The 12,160-nt window shown below is 35.7% G+C and overlaps 1 long non-coding RNA gene across 2 annotated transcripts; it reads right to left on the bottom strand.

Moving 5' to 3' along the window:
- Positions 1-530: 530 nt before the first annotated feature.
- LOC134484767 (uncharacterized) lies at positions 531-11,604 on the bottom strand. Of its 2 annotated transcripts, none has more exons than XR_010062535.1 (3): positions 11,474-11,604; positions 9,167-9,328; positions 531-855 (listed from the first exon to the last, which is right to left on the bottom strand). It is a non-coding gene; the product is annotated as an uncharacterized LOC134484767 (long non-coding RNA). The 2 variants fall into 2 exon arrangements; XR_010062534.1 differs by lacking the exon at positions 531-855 and adding an exon at positions 3,906-7,221.
- Between the last annotated feature and the right edge of the window lie 556 nt (positions 11,605-12,160).

Genomic DNA, 12,160 nt, shown 5'->3' with positions numbered 1-12,160 from the left:
ACAGACAAACAAACAAACACACACAATACTTCTAAAAATTTAAAACAAATTTGTAAATAATAGCCTTTCAGACAAAACTAATGAAAAAGGATGAACTAAATTTCCAGTGTAATGTACTCTCAAAAGTGTACTTTCTAGCATATAAAACTTTACCTTATAATTTTTAAAAAAATCGTACGGGGCCAATATATGTAATCAGATCCCATTTGGACTTATTACTCAGAGTTAAAGTAGAAATTGAAATGAAGTGGGAAAAATATTAAATTACAAGATTTAGCTATACACTTTCAATTATACAAAAAAATCTGAGAAACAGTGAAATGACACAACATGTAAAATTGCTTTCTATTAAGCATTGATATCTAAGTTTAGTCTTCATAGTCTATATAAAAGAGAGAACTAAATCTCAAAAGTTTTTTCCGGGCTTAAATACAATTTTCTTGGCTTGTGAATATACCCAGAACCAATCAATACAATGAAAATGGATAGATGTTGTGTTGCAACAAATAAAACACATTTTGATTATTTATTCAGTATAAATTTATTTTTGTAGCATTTCTTCCTATGTTTCTGTTGGATATTATATAAATCCTCACTTTGGTGTGGTCAGTGCTTAAATTTAACTGAACATGACTGAATATGTCAATATAGTAGAAATGAATTCTTGGGGCAGAGAATACCTTTGGGTTAAACCTGGTTATAATGAAATGGTGGTGACAATGAGCACAACTAAATAGAAGGAAAGAAACTGTGGCTTCAGGTACAGGAGTCAATATAAGATTTCACTTTGTAGTGTTGGAAGAATTGTTCCGTGATATCATGAGATTGTGCAGTGAACAGGCCTTTTCTTTATTCCTATAATGAAAGCAAAAATTTGTGGCTTTCAGTTCCTTCAGAGAGCTTGCTACGTGTGCAGATCAATCAGCAACTCGGGAGTAGGGATTTAGGTGTGCAAAATATATTTTTGATACTGAATTTCTTCTAGGTACTTTAGGGAGCTAACTTCATAAGATTTGGAATATAATCAGACAAGAGCTTGTTAAAGATGTAGAAAAGCACGGAGTGTGGTGGCACAGGCCTTTAATATTAGCACTGGGTAGCAGAAGCAGGCATAACTCTAAGTTCAAGGCCAGCTTGGTCTACACAGAGAGAGAGAGAGAGAGAGAGAGAGAGAGAGAGAGAGAGAGAGAGAGAGAGAGAGAGAATAGGTGAAAGAGATAGTGAGTTCTGGTACTGCCAGGGATATAAAAGAAACAGTGTCACAAAAATTTTCAAGAATAAGTTCTGTATTATACAGAGAAAATTCTCATTTTATTTTAGTAAGATGTTAACAATTCTTTCTTGATTCTAATGAAATCTCTTAGCTATAAAATAATGTGAAGGCAACGAAAATGTAAGAAAAGATGTTTTACATCACTATTCCCCTTAAACTATAAGTTGAATTTTTACTAAATAATCCTATGTAAATACACTTTGAAGGCTTTTCTGTGATTAGCTAAAGGGCATTTACATTGTGAATTAAGAATGATGGATTTCATGCCAATCTTGAATTGTCATCACTAAGGTGTAGAAGCATATTAAGCATACAAAATCATACATAAAATTTTGCACAATAAAAAATGAGAACCTTTAATTGGTTTTCCTCTAATGTCAACACCTTCTTTTTGTTGGAGTGAAGATTGGATGATTTGAACTAATTTTATGAGAAATACCACCTGCTTTCAGAAGATAAGTAACAGAGAAAGATGAGGAAAAACATATGCTAAGGAACAGTGAACTGGGATAGAGTATTCTATGTAATACATAGAACAATAAATTTGACCCATCTGTTACTGGTAAGGTGGGGACTTCATTACGCACATCGATGTACTTAAAAATGTTTTCTTTTCCTTCTTAAGTTTGTATGGTTGCTATGAAAACTATGGGTTTTGTGTTAAGATCTTTGCATATTTAATGATAGTTTTGAAATATTAGTGTTATAATCAAAAGCCGTGCTTTGTACATACTTTTTAAGCAACAAAAAAGAGAAGTGTCTGCTTGGGTTTTATGAAGAAAGTTACTATGTTAAACTTGAATTAATTTTTCTGACATATACATTATCTTCATGTACCATGATTGTTGATGAAATCTTAGCACATAGGAATGAATAGTAACCATCTTAGTATAGTTTCAGGATTTTATTGTATCTTGTTTGCCATGTGCCTTTCTATTAAAATGCTATCACTTTTCTAAGTCTCTTAATTTAACTGGAGAGGTTTGCAATATCTCCTATTCTGTTGGTTATTCATATAATTCGTCTTTGGTGTTGTTATTGAATTTTATGACTAACTTCTTAATATTCTTTATTTTGAAGGTAAAATATATATATATACATATACATATATATATATATGTAAAATAGTTTATAAAAAGATTACAGTTTTAGTGGAAATATAACTTAGTGATGAACAATTTTATAAGTATTCTCTAAATTATTGAATATTCTACATTTTATTAGTATAAAAATATTATAAATACCACATCCTTTATTAACTTTAACACACACTGCTCCAGTTAATATAAACACAAATATGTTCGTCATATTTATCTTTGAAATTTTCTTAGTTTCTTAGTTTCTTAGTTTCTTGACTTTTCTATCTGAGCTTTCTCATCGTTTTTCAAAAATAAATCTATTGCTCTTTTATTGAGAATCATAATGAATATTCATTGATACATAGATTTATAATAATGTGACAATATACACAATGGTACTTCATTCTCCCTAGGAAAACTAAACCGAGTAAGGTAACAAAGACTTAGAAAGGCAAATACCATGTGTTCTTTTTCAATGAGATCAAAGAATCTCCTTTTAATATACTTGTATTTATGTGAAGTTGTGGGTGGTTTGAGTTCATTTAACTGGTATACGTCACAGAGATTAGAGAGTAGGGTTTTAAACAGTGTGGTATGGAAGATATTGAGCATGTGGGATATGAATCTAGAAGTAAGAATAATGAAGAGAGACTAGTATAAGTGGTGAGGGACATAGGGCAGGCGGAAACAAAGAACTGAGGAAGCGAGGATGAGGGTGATTGTCTACAAACATAACATATGGCAACCTGTTACTTTATAGGTTAGGTTAAAATAAATATTAAAATTTAAAACTAATACCATAATGTTCAATGCTATAAACATCATGTTTGAGGAAAAATGCCAGGAAGTGATATCAGAATGAAAATAATATATTTATCTTATTTGATCTTAGTCATATTATCCATAATTACTTGTTAAAAACATCATTTGTCTGCCAAATTTATGGTACCACTTAAAAATTGCCTGTGATATAATAATTCCTTATGATAGTAGAGAATTTTTATTATTAGGTCAATTTTTAAAATCTGTGATTTGATCTTGTTTTAAGTTTCTTTTTACTTAAATTTGGTCCTCATGACATTCACTCATACTAAATTATAATTTTCAATTTTAACATACTACTGTATAATATGATCAAGAGGGTTGTTGAAATTGCTCAATTATAAGTAATATTATCCATAAACTACAGGACATCCTCCACAAAGCTTAAAGGTACAAAGAAGATAAACAAGAAGAATGGCCAAAGTGCATAAGATTGACTCTCACTTAGAATGGGGAATAAAATAGTCTAGGAGGCCGATTGAGGAAAGGAACTAGATGAGAGATGGAAGGAAGAGGAGAATGGATCCTGTGTGTGAAGGGACAGGAGATAGGACCCGATAGTCATGAGAAAGAAAGGAAATCTTGAACTTTAAGAGATGAGGAGGTGGGAGAAACCTCCAGGAAGAGAAAGAGACCTGGTATAATGGAGGTACCCACGAATCAATGGGGTGACCTAAGCTGTGACGTACATTGGTGATATGAAACATTAAGATGCCAAATCCCATTGACTGGAAAGACCAGCAATGGAGGGATAAAGACACAAATACACCCACAAAACCTTCTTCGCAAAATTTTTCAAGCCTAAAAGAAAATCTGAACCGCATTCTAAAGTCCATATTGTCCTTTGCTTTACTGATGGCTGGTAATTTTTGCTTAAATTAAGGATTTGAGAGATTATCATTTGAAGTAGGTATACAATATTTATACTGTTATATTCATGCTTTAGCTGGGCCAACTTTGTTGCCAATATCATTGCAAAAATTAAAATTGGAAAACAGAATATTTGAGTACACATTCAGTAATATATATAAAGTCTCCTTTCAAAGAATGTACAATAAAAAAATGTAATACAATATTCATTCACCTAAATGTCTGGAAGGAAAATATTGGACTTTGGGAAACAGAGAAAACCTAGGAACTTGAACTGTATGTCACAGGAATGGAACTGGGAGTGGAATTATTATCCAGAATAATCTCCTCCACCCCATGTTCCTAGATCTTTATACCCATGCCAAGCCCCTGACCAACATTCTCTATTCCGAACATGTACGTACTAATGAAGCAAAGAGAAGTCTCCAGCATTAGAGATATATAGTATTTAAAGGTTTCCAGTGTGTCACAAGAGACACTCTTGGAAAGGGAACCCTCAAATCTGGTCAATGTAAAGAAAGCTGTTCAACAGTTAGATCATGGCAGTTCTCAGTGACATCATCATTAGGTCCTCCCTGAAATATCTCTTGTATCCTGAAGAGCTCTAGCTTTTCTGTGATGTCACAAGTGTCATGGTGACAGCAACTGCCTCTTGGATATTCTTTGAGGACCTCTAGGGTTAACTCATTGACCTCTTATTCTGGCTAAACAGCCATTTGTTAGGGAGATAAAAGAGAAGGAAGCTGGCCTTCTCTCTTTGTATAAAAAAAGGAAGAAATAAATGGTCCATGGGAAAGCTCAGTGAGTCTTGGGTAGGCGTTGAGTGTTGTATCTGAAGAGATAGCCTTGATCTGAGCCTTACACACATGGGAATCCAGAGCTGGGATTCTCTCATTATCATCTGGACTTCCCTGCTTGATATGGTTTCTGGAATTCAGAGAGTTTATATAATCATTTTCTTCATTCCAAAAGTCAGTTGTTGGGAAGGGCACAGTTGTTCTAGTGAGAGCTCATGGCTTTCACTCTTTTTGCCCTGAAGAAAAAGGTCCGAAGAAACAAAGGATAGACAAGTATTGTCTCCTCAGCTCAGTGCAAACGCCTCCATGCTTTGGATACCTATAGTGCAGTTTGTGTCTGACACTGATATTTGGGAGAGAAGAGCTTCTAGTTGAGACTTCATCATCTCAGTCTTTCCACTAGTATTACTCTGATTACCATTTCCTGATAGTTACCCTTTAGATTTCTGAGTCAATATGTGTAATTAGCTGACAGATGTCTTTTCTTTAATTTATTTCATTTTTTTAATTTTTAGCAAATTTTATTGCTTTTTTTATTTGGATATTTCTATATTTGAATTTCAAATTTGATTTTCTTTCCCAGTTTCATGTCCATAAGACCCGTAACTAGTCCCCCTAACATTCTTCTATAACCTAACTTAGTGAACCTTGATATTACCTTGAACTGAGAGTTAAACCTAGGTTGGACCAGGAACTTCTCCTTCCATTGGTTCCCAACAAGGCCATCCACTGCTACATATGCAGTTGGACACATAGGTCTGTCCAAGTACAGTCTTTGAATATTGGTTTAGTACCAGAAAGCTCTGGTTCACTGGCATTGTTGTTCTTATGGAATTGAAATCCCCTTAAGCTCTTGTAATTCTTTCTCAAAAACTACCAACAAGAGATCCATTTTTGGTTCACTGGTTTGCCAGTAGCATTCTCTTCTGTATTTGACTTGCTCAAGCTGTGTCTCTCAGGAAAGATGTACATCTGGTTCCAACTATACATTTGGTGGCTCCTACAGCTATGAGGTTAGGTGGAATTTTCACATGGATTATGTACACCTAGGTCAAGAATGTAGAATCCACAAATGGCAATTCCAAACACCTCCCTCTTGTTCTTATGAACCTATTGAAGTTGAAGTTTCCCTGGACATTAAGCCATTCATCTCCCTGCACATCCTCCTGAATTTTATGTTTGTCCTGAAGTAACAACCATGGTAAAACCTCGAAAACCTTCACGTCTGGTCCTAGAGGAACAGGAAGTTAGATATTAAAGAACTGATGTCTAATGAGACTACTGAACCATATTCTATATTTCATGTTTTCCTTAGCTTTTCTGATGTCTGGAAATTTGTGGATAAACTAAGGATTTGGAAGTTCATCATTGGAAGTAGGTACATAATATTTACATTTTTATATTCAACGTTAGGTGGGACCTTTGGGTTGCCAAAATCATTGCAAAAAAACATGAAATTGGAAAACAGAATTTTTCACTTCACATTCAGGAATATATAAAGTCACCTATCAAGGAATGTACAATGAGAAACTGTAATGAAATATGAATTCAATTAAAGGATTGTAGGGAAAATGCTGGCCTTTGGGAAACAGAGATAACCTAGGATATTGAACTGTATGTCATAGTAATGGACCTGGTAATAAAATTATTATCCAGAGGAATCTCTTCCACTCCATGTTCCGAGATCTTTTCTACCCATGCAAAGCTCCTGATTATCTTTTCCTTTCAGAGCATGTAACCACTAAGGAAATAAAGAGAAGTTTCTAGCTTTAAAGACATGTAGTATGAAAAGGTTTCCATTGTTTCACAGGAGACAAACCTTGCAAGGGCACCCTCGAATCTGGTCATTGAAAGGAAAACACTTTAGCAGGTAGGCCATGACAATTCTCAGTGACATCACCATTAGGCCTATCTAAAAAAATCTGTTGTATCCTGGAGATCCCTAGTTTCTTCTGTGATGTAACAAGTGTTGTCCTGACAGAAGTTGCCTCTCCAGTAGTCCTTCAGTACCTCTAGGGTTTACTATTTGGCCTCTAATTCAGCATAAACAGCCTTTGGGAAGGAGAAAAAAGAGGATGAAGTGATCAAAGATGGGAAGAAGGAAGCTGGCCTTCTGCTTTGTTATAAAAAAAAAGAAATATGTGGTCCATGGGAAATCTCAGTCATTTCTGGGTAGTGGTTGAGAAGGTTTGCTGAAAAGATAGTATTGATTGGAGCCTTCCAAATATGGTAATAAGGAGATGGGAGCCTCTCAGATGCATCTGGACTTCCCTGCTAGTTATGGTTCCTGGAAGTCGGAGAATTTATATCATTCATGTCTTTTTTCCAAAGCCAAGTGTTGGGAAGGGCACAGTTTTCTTTAAAGCTGATGGTTTTGGTCCTAAGGAAGAAGGGAAAGACAAGTATTGTGTCCTCAGCTCAGAGTAAATTACTCCGTGCTTTGGATTCCTAGAGTGCAGATTGTGTCTGACACTGATATCTGGGAGAGAAAATTGCTTCTATTTGAGATTTCACCATCTTCGTCTTTGAACTAGTATTACTCTGACTACCATTCCCTGACAGTGACCCTTTAGATTTCTGAGTCAAAGGGTGTAATTAATTGGCAGTTTTCTTTTCTTTTATTTCTTTCATTTTTTTCTTTTTTAGCAAAATATATAGCTTTTTTAAATTTGATATTTCTATATTTACATTACAAATGTTATTCCTTTTCCAATTTCCTGTCTCTAAGATCCCTAACCAGTCCACCTCCCATTCTACTATAATCCCCTTACTACCCCTTTGCATTCCCATGAACTGTGAATCAAATATAGGGAGGACCAAGAGCTTCTACTTCTGTTGGTTCCCAAGAAGGCCATCTGGTGCTAAATATGCAGTAGGAGCCATAGGTATGTCCATGTACATTCGTTGAATATTGGTCTAGTACTAGAAAGCTCTGGTTCATTGACATTGTTTTTCTTATGGGTTTGCAAACCCCTTTACCTCTTGTAATCCTTTCTCAAAAGTTATCAACAAGAGTTCCATTTACAAGTAACTGGTTTGCCACAAGCATTCACTTATGTAATTGACATATTCTAGCTGTGTTTCTCAGGAAATGTCTATATCCTCTTCCTGGCAGAATGCACTTCTTAACTTCAACAATCTTATCTTATTTTGGTGGCAGATCTATCTATCTATCTATCTATCTATCTATCTATCTATCTATCTATCTATCTATCATATATATATATTGGCTCCTATGTGAGGTTAGATGGAATTTACCATTGATTCTGCGCATCTAGAACAAGAATGTAGAATCTACAGATGCAAAGTTCCCTCCTGTCCTTATGAACTTATTGAAATTGAGGTTTCAGTTGAACTCAAAACATTTCTTTCCCTGCCCATCCACCTAAGTCTTATGTTTGGCCTGAAAAAAGAATCATTGTAAAATATCCAAAAACCTCAAGTGTGGCCATGGGAACACAAGAAGGAAGATATTGCAGAAATGATATCAAATGGGAATAGAGAAACAAATTGTATAGTACATGTTGTCTTTGATTTACTGATGTATGATAATTTTTGGATAAAATAAGAATTTGGAGTTTATCATTTGAAGTAGGTACAAAATATTTACACTGTTCTCTGCACTCTATACTTCGGCCCTCTTTTTTGCCAAAATCATTACAAAAATGCAATTGTAAAAGAGAATTTTTGAGTACACTTTCAGGAATGAATACAAAGTGCCCTATCTAGGAATGAAGAATTAGAAAATGAAATACAATATTCACTCAATTAAAGGTCTGTATGGAAAATAATGGCCTTTGGGAAACAGAGAAAAACTAGGAAATTGAACTGTATGTCACAGGAATGGACCAGGGAGCAAAATTATTATCAAGAAGAATCTCCTCCACTCCATCTTCCTAGATCTTTTCTACCCATGCCAAGTCCCGATTAATTTTGTCCGTTAAGACCATGTAAACACTAATGCACAAAGAGAAGTCTCTAGCGTTAGAGAGATGGAGTACAAAAGGTTTCCACTGTGTCATAGGAGACTCTCCTAGAAAGGGCACCGTCAAATCTGGTCAATGTAAGGAAATCTGTTTAGCAGGTAGTCCATGGCAGTTCTCAGTGACATCATCCTTAGTACCCCCGTAATATATCTCTTGTATCCTTGAGAGCCCTATCTTCTTCTGTGTTGTCACAAGTGTTGTCCTGACAGCAACTGCCTCTCAGATATTCATTCCATATATCTATGGTTTACTAATTGGCCTATAATTCAGTGTAAAGAGCCATTTGGGAGGGAGGACAAATAGGATGAAGATATCAGAGATGGGGAGAAGAAAGCTGACCTTCTGTCTTGGTACAAAAAAGGTCCTTGGGAAAGCTCTCTGAGTCCTTAGTAGGTGTTGAGTTGTTTCATGAAGAGATTGTCTTGATCTGAGCCGTCTACAAATGGGAATTAGGAGCTGGGGTCCTCTCAGAAGCATCTGGACTTCCTGCTCTTACAGTTCCTGGAAATCAGAGAGTTTATATCATTAATTTCTTTATCCCAAAACCCAAGTTTGGGAAGGTCACAGTTGTTTTCCTGACAGCTCATGGCTTTTATTCTTTTTGCCCAGAAGAAAAATGTCCTAAGGAAGAAGTGAAAGACAAGTACTATGTCCTCATCTCAGGGTAAACTCCTCCACGCTTTGGATTCCTATAGTTCAGTTTGTGTCTGACACTGATATCTGGGAGAGAGAAGTGCTTCTAGTCGACTCTTAATCATATCAGTCTTTTCACCATTATTATTCTGATTACCATTCCCTGACAGTTACTCATTATATTTCTGAATCAATAGGTGAGAATGGCTAGCAGTTTCTTTTTTCATTTCTTCCATTTTTTAGTAAATTTTTGCTTATTTTATTGGCTATTTCTATATTTACATTTCAAATGCTATTTTCTTTCCAAATTTCCTCTCCATAAGGTCGTAACTGGACCGACTCCCCTTCTTTTACAACCCTCCTTACTGCACCTTGACATTTCCTTGAACTGGGAACCAAACCTGAGAAGGACCAAGGGCTTCTACATCCATTGGTGCCCAAGGAATCCATCCTCTGTCACATATGCTGTTGGAGCCATAGGACTTTCCATGGGCAGATTTTGAATATTGGTTTAGTGTCAGAAAGCTCTGGTTTGTTGGAATAGTTGTTTTTATGGGGTTGAAAGTCCCTTCAGCTCTTGTAATCCTTTCTAAATATCTACCAAGAAGAGACATGCTTTCTGTTCACCAGTTTACCACTAACATTCACTTCTGTATTTAACATGCTCTAACTATGACTCTCTGGAAAGATCTTTCTCCAGTTCTTGGCAGCATGCACCTCTTACCTTCATCAATCTTATGTAATTTTGGTGTCTCCTACACCTATGAGGTTTGGTGGAATTTTAACATGGATTATGCACAACTGGGTCAAGAATGTAGAATCCACAAATGACAATGCCAAATAGATGCCATTCTCTACTTATGAAACTATTGAAGTTAAGTTTCCCTGGACCTCAAGACATTCCTCTCACTGTCCATCCTCCTGAACCTTATGTTTGGCCTGAACAAAGAATCAGGTTAAAAAACCCTCAACCCTCATGTCAGAACCTTGGAAATAAGGAAGGGAGATATTAGAGATCTGATTATCTTTTGGGACTACAGAACCACATTATAGAGTTGATATTGTCCTTTGCTTTACTGATGTCTGTGATTATTGGATAAAATAAGGATTTGGGAGTTTATCATTTGAAGTAGGTACACAATATTTACACTGTTATATTCACTTTATCATTGGGCCAAAATCATTGCAAAAAATGGAATTTTAAAACAGAATTTTTGAGTAAACATTCAGGAATATTTATAAAGATCCCTATCAAGGAATGTACAATAAGAAATTGAAACACAATATTCATTCAATTAAAGGTCTGTAGGGAGAATACTGGCCTTTGGGAAACAGAGAAAACCTACAAAATTTTTATGTATTTCACAGGAATGAACCTGGGAAAAAATTATTATCTAGAAGAATCTCCTGCACTCCATTTTCTTAAATCGTTTATACACATGCAAAACCCATGGCTAACTTTCCCCATTCAAAGCATGTAACCACTAATGAAGAAAAGAGATTTCTACAGTTTTAGAATGATGGACTATGTAAAGGTTTCCACTGTGTCACAGGAGACGTACCTGGAAAGGGCACTCAAAATCTGGTCAATGTAGGGAAATCTGTTTAGCAGGTAGGACATGGCAGTTCACAGTGACATCATGATTTGGCCCTACTGCAAGTATCTCTTGTAACCTGGACTCCCTAGCTGCTTCTGTGACATCACAAGTGTTGTTGTGGCTGCAACTGCCTCTCTGATATTCTTGCAGTACCTCTAGGGTTTAATAATTGACCTCTAATTCACGGTAAACAGCCATATGGGAGGGAGAACAAAGAGGATAAAGATTTCAGTGATGTGGAGAAGGAAGCTGGCCTTCTATCTTTGTATAAAAAAAGGAAGATGTACATCATCCTTGGGATAGCTCAGAGTCCTTAGTAGGGATTGAGTGGGATCTCTGAAGAGTTAGGCTTGATGTGAATCTTCCACATATGGGAATCAGGAGCTGGGAGCCTTTCAGAAGCATCTGGACTTACCTGTTCATATCATTCCTGGAAGTCAAAGAGTTTATATCATTATTTTTTTTTATTCCAAAGCCAAGTGATGGGCAGGGCACAGTTGTTTTGCTGAGATCTCATAGCCTTATTCTTTTTGTTAAGAAGAAAATGGTCCTAAGGAAGAATGGAAAGACAAGTATTGAGTCCTCGCCTCAGAGTAAATTCCACCATGCTCTGGATGCCTATAGTGCAGTTTTTGTCTGATACTGATATCTGGGAGAGAGAAGTGTTTCTAGTTGAGTCTTCATCATCTCAGTCTTTCCATTAGTATTACTCTGACTATCATTCCATGAAAATGACTTTTACATTTCTGAGTCAATAGCTGTGAATACTTCGCAGTGTTCTTTTCTTAAATTTCTTTATTTCTTTTTATTTTTTTAGCAAATTTTATTCCTGTTTTAATTGGGTATTTCTATATTTACATTTGAAATGTTATTTCCTTTCCCTATTACCTGCACATATGATCCCTAACCGGCCCCACTCATCTTTTTCTATAACTCCCCTACTGTCCGTTTTCAATTCACTGATTTGCCTCTAGAATTCCCTTCTTTATTTGATATGCTCTAGCTGTGTCTCACAGGAAAGATCTCTATACAGTCCCTGGCACAATGCACTTCTTAGCTCCATCAATCTTATCTAGTTTTGGTGACTGATGTGTATATATTT

The sequence above is a fragment of the Rattus norvegicus genome (assembly GCF_036323735.1).
Source record: "Rattus norvegicus strain BN/NHsdMcwi chromosome Y unlocalized genomic scaffold, GRCr8 chrY_unlocalized_5, whole genome shotgun sequence".
Taxonomy (NCBI): domain Eukaryota; kingdom Metazoa; phylum Chordata; class Mammalia; order Rodentia; family Muridae; genus Rattus; species Rattus norvegicus.
Note: the sequence above shows the minus strand (reverse complement) of the source record. Positions and strands in the feature narration are given on the sequence as shown.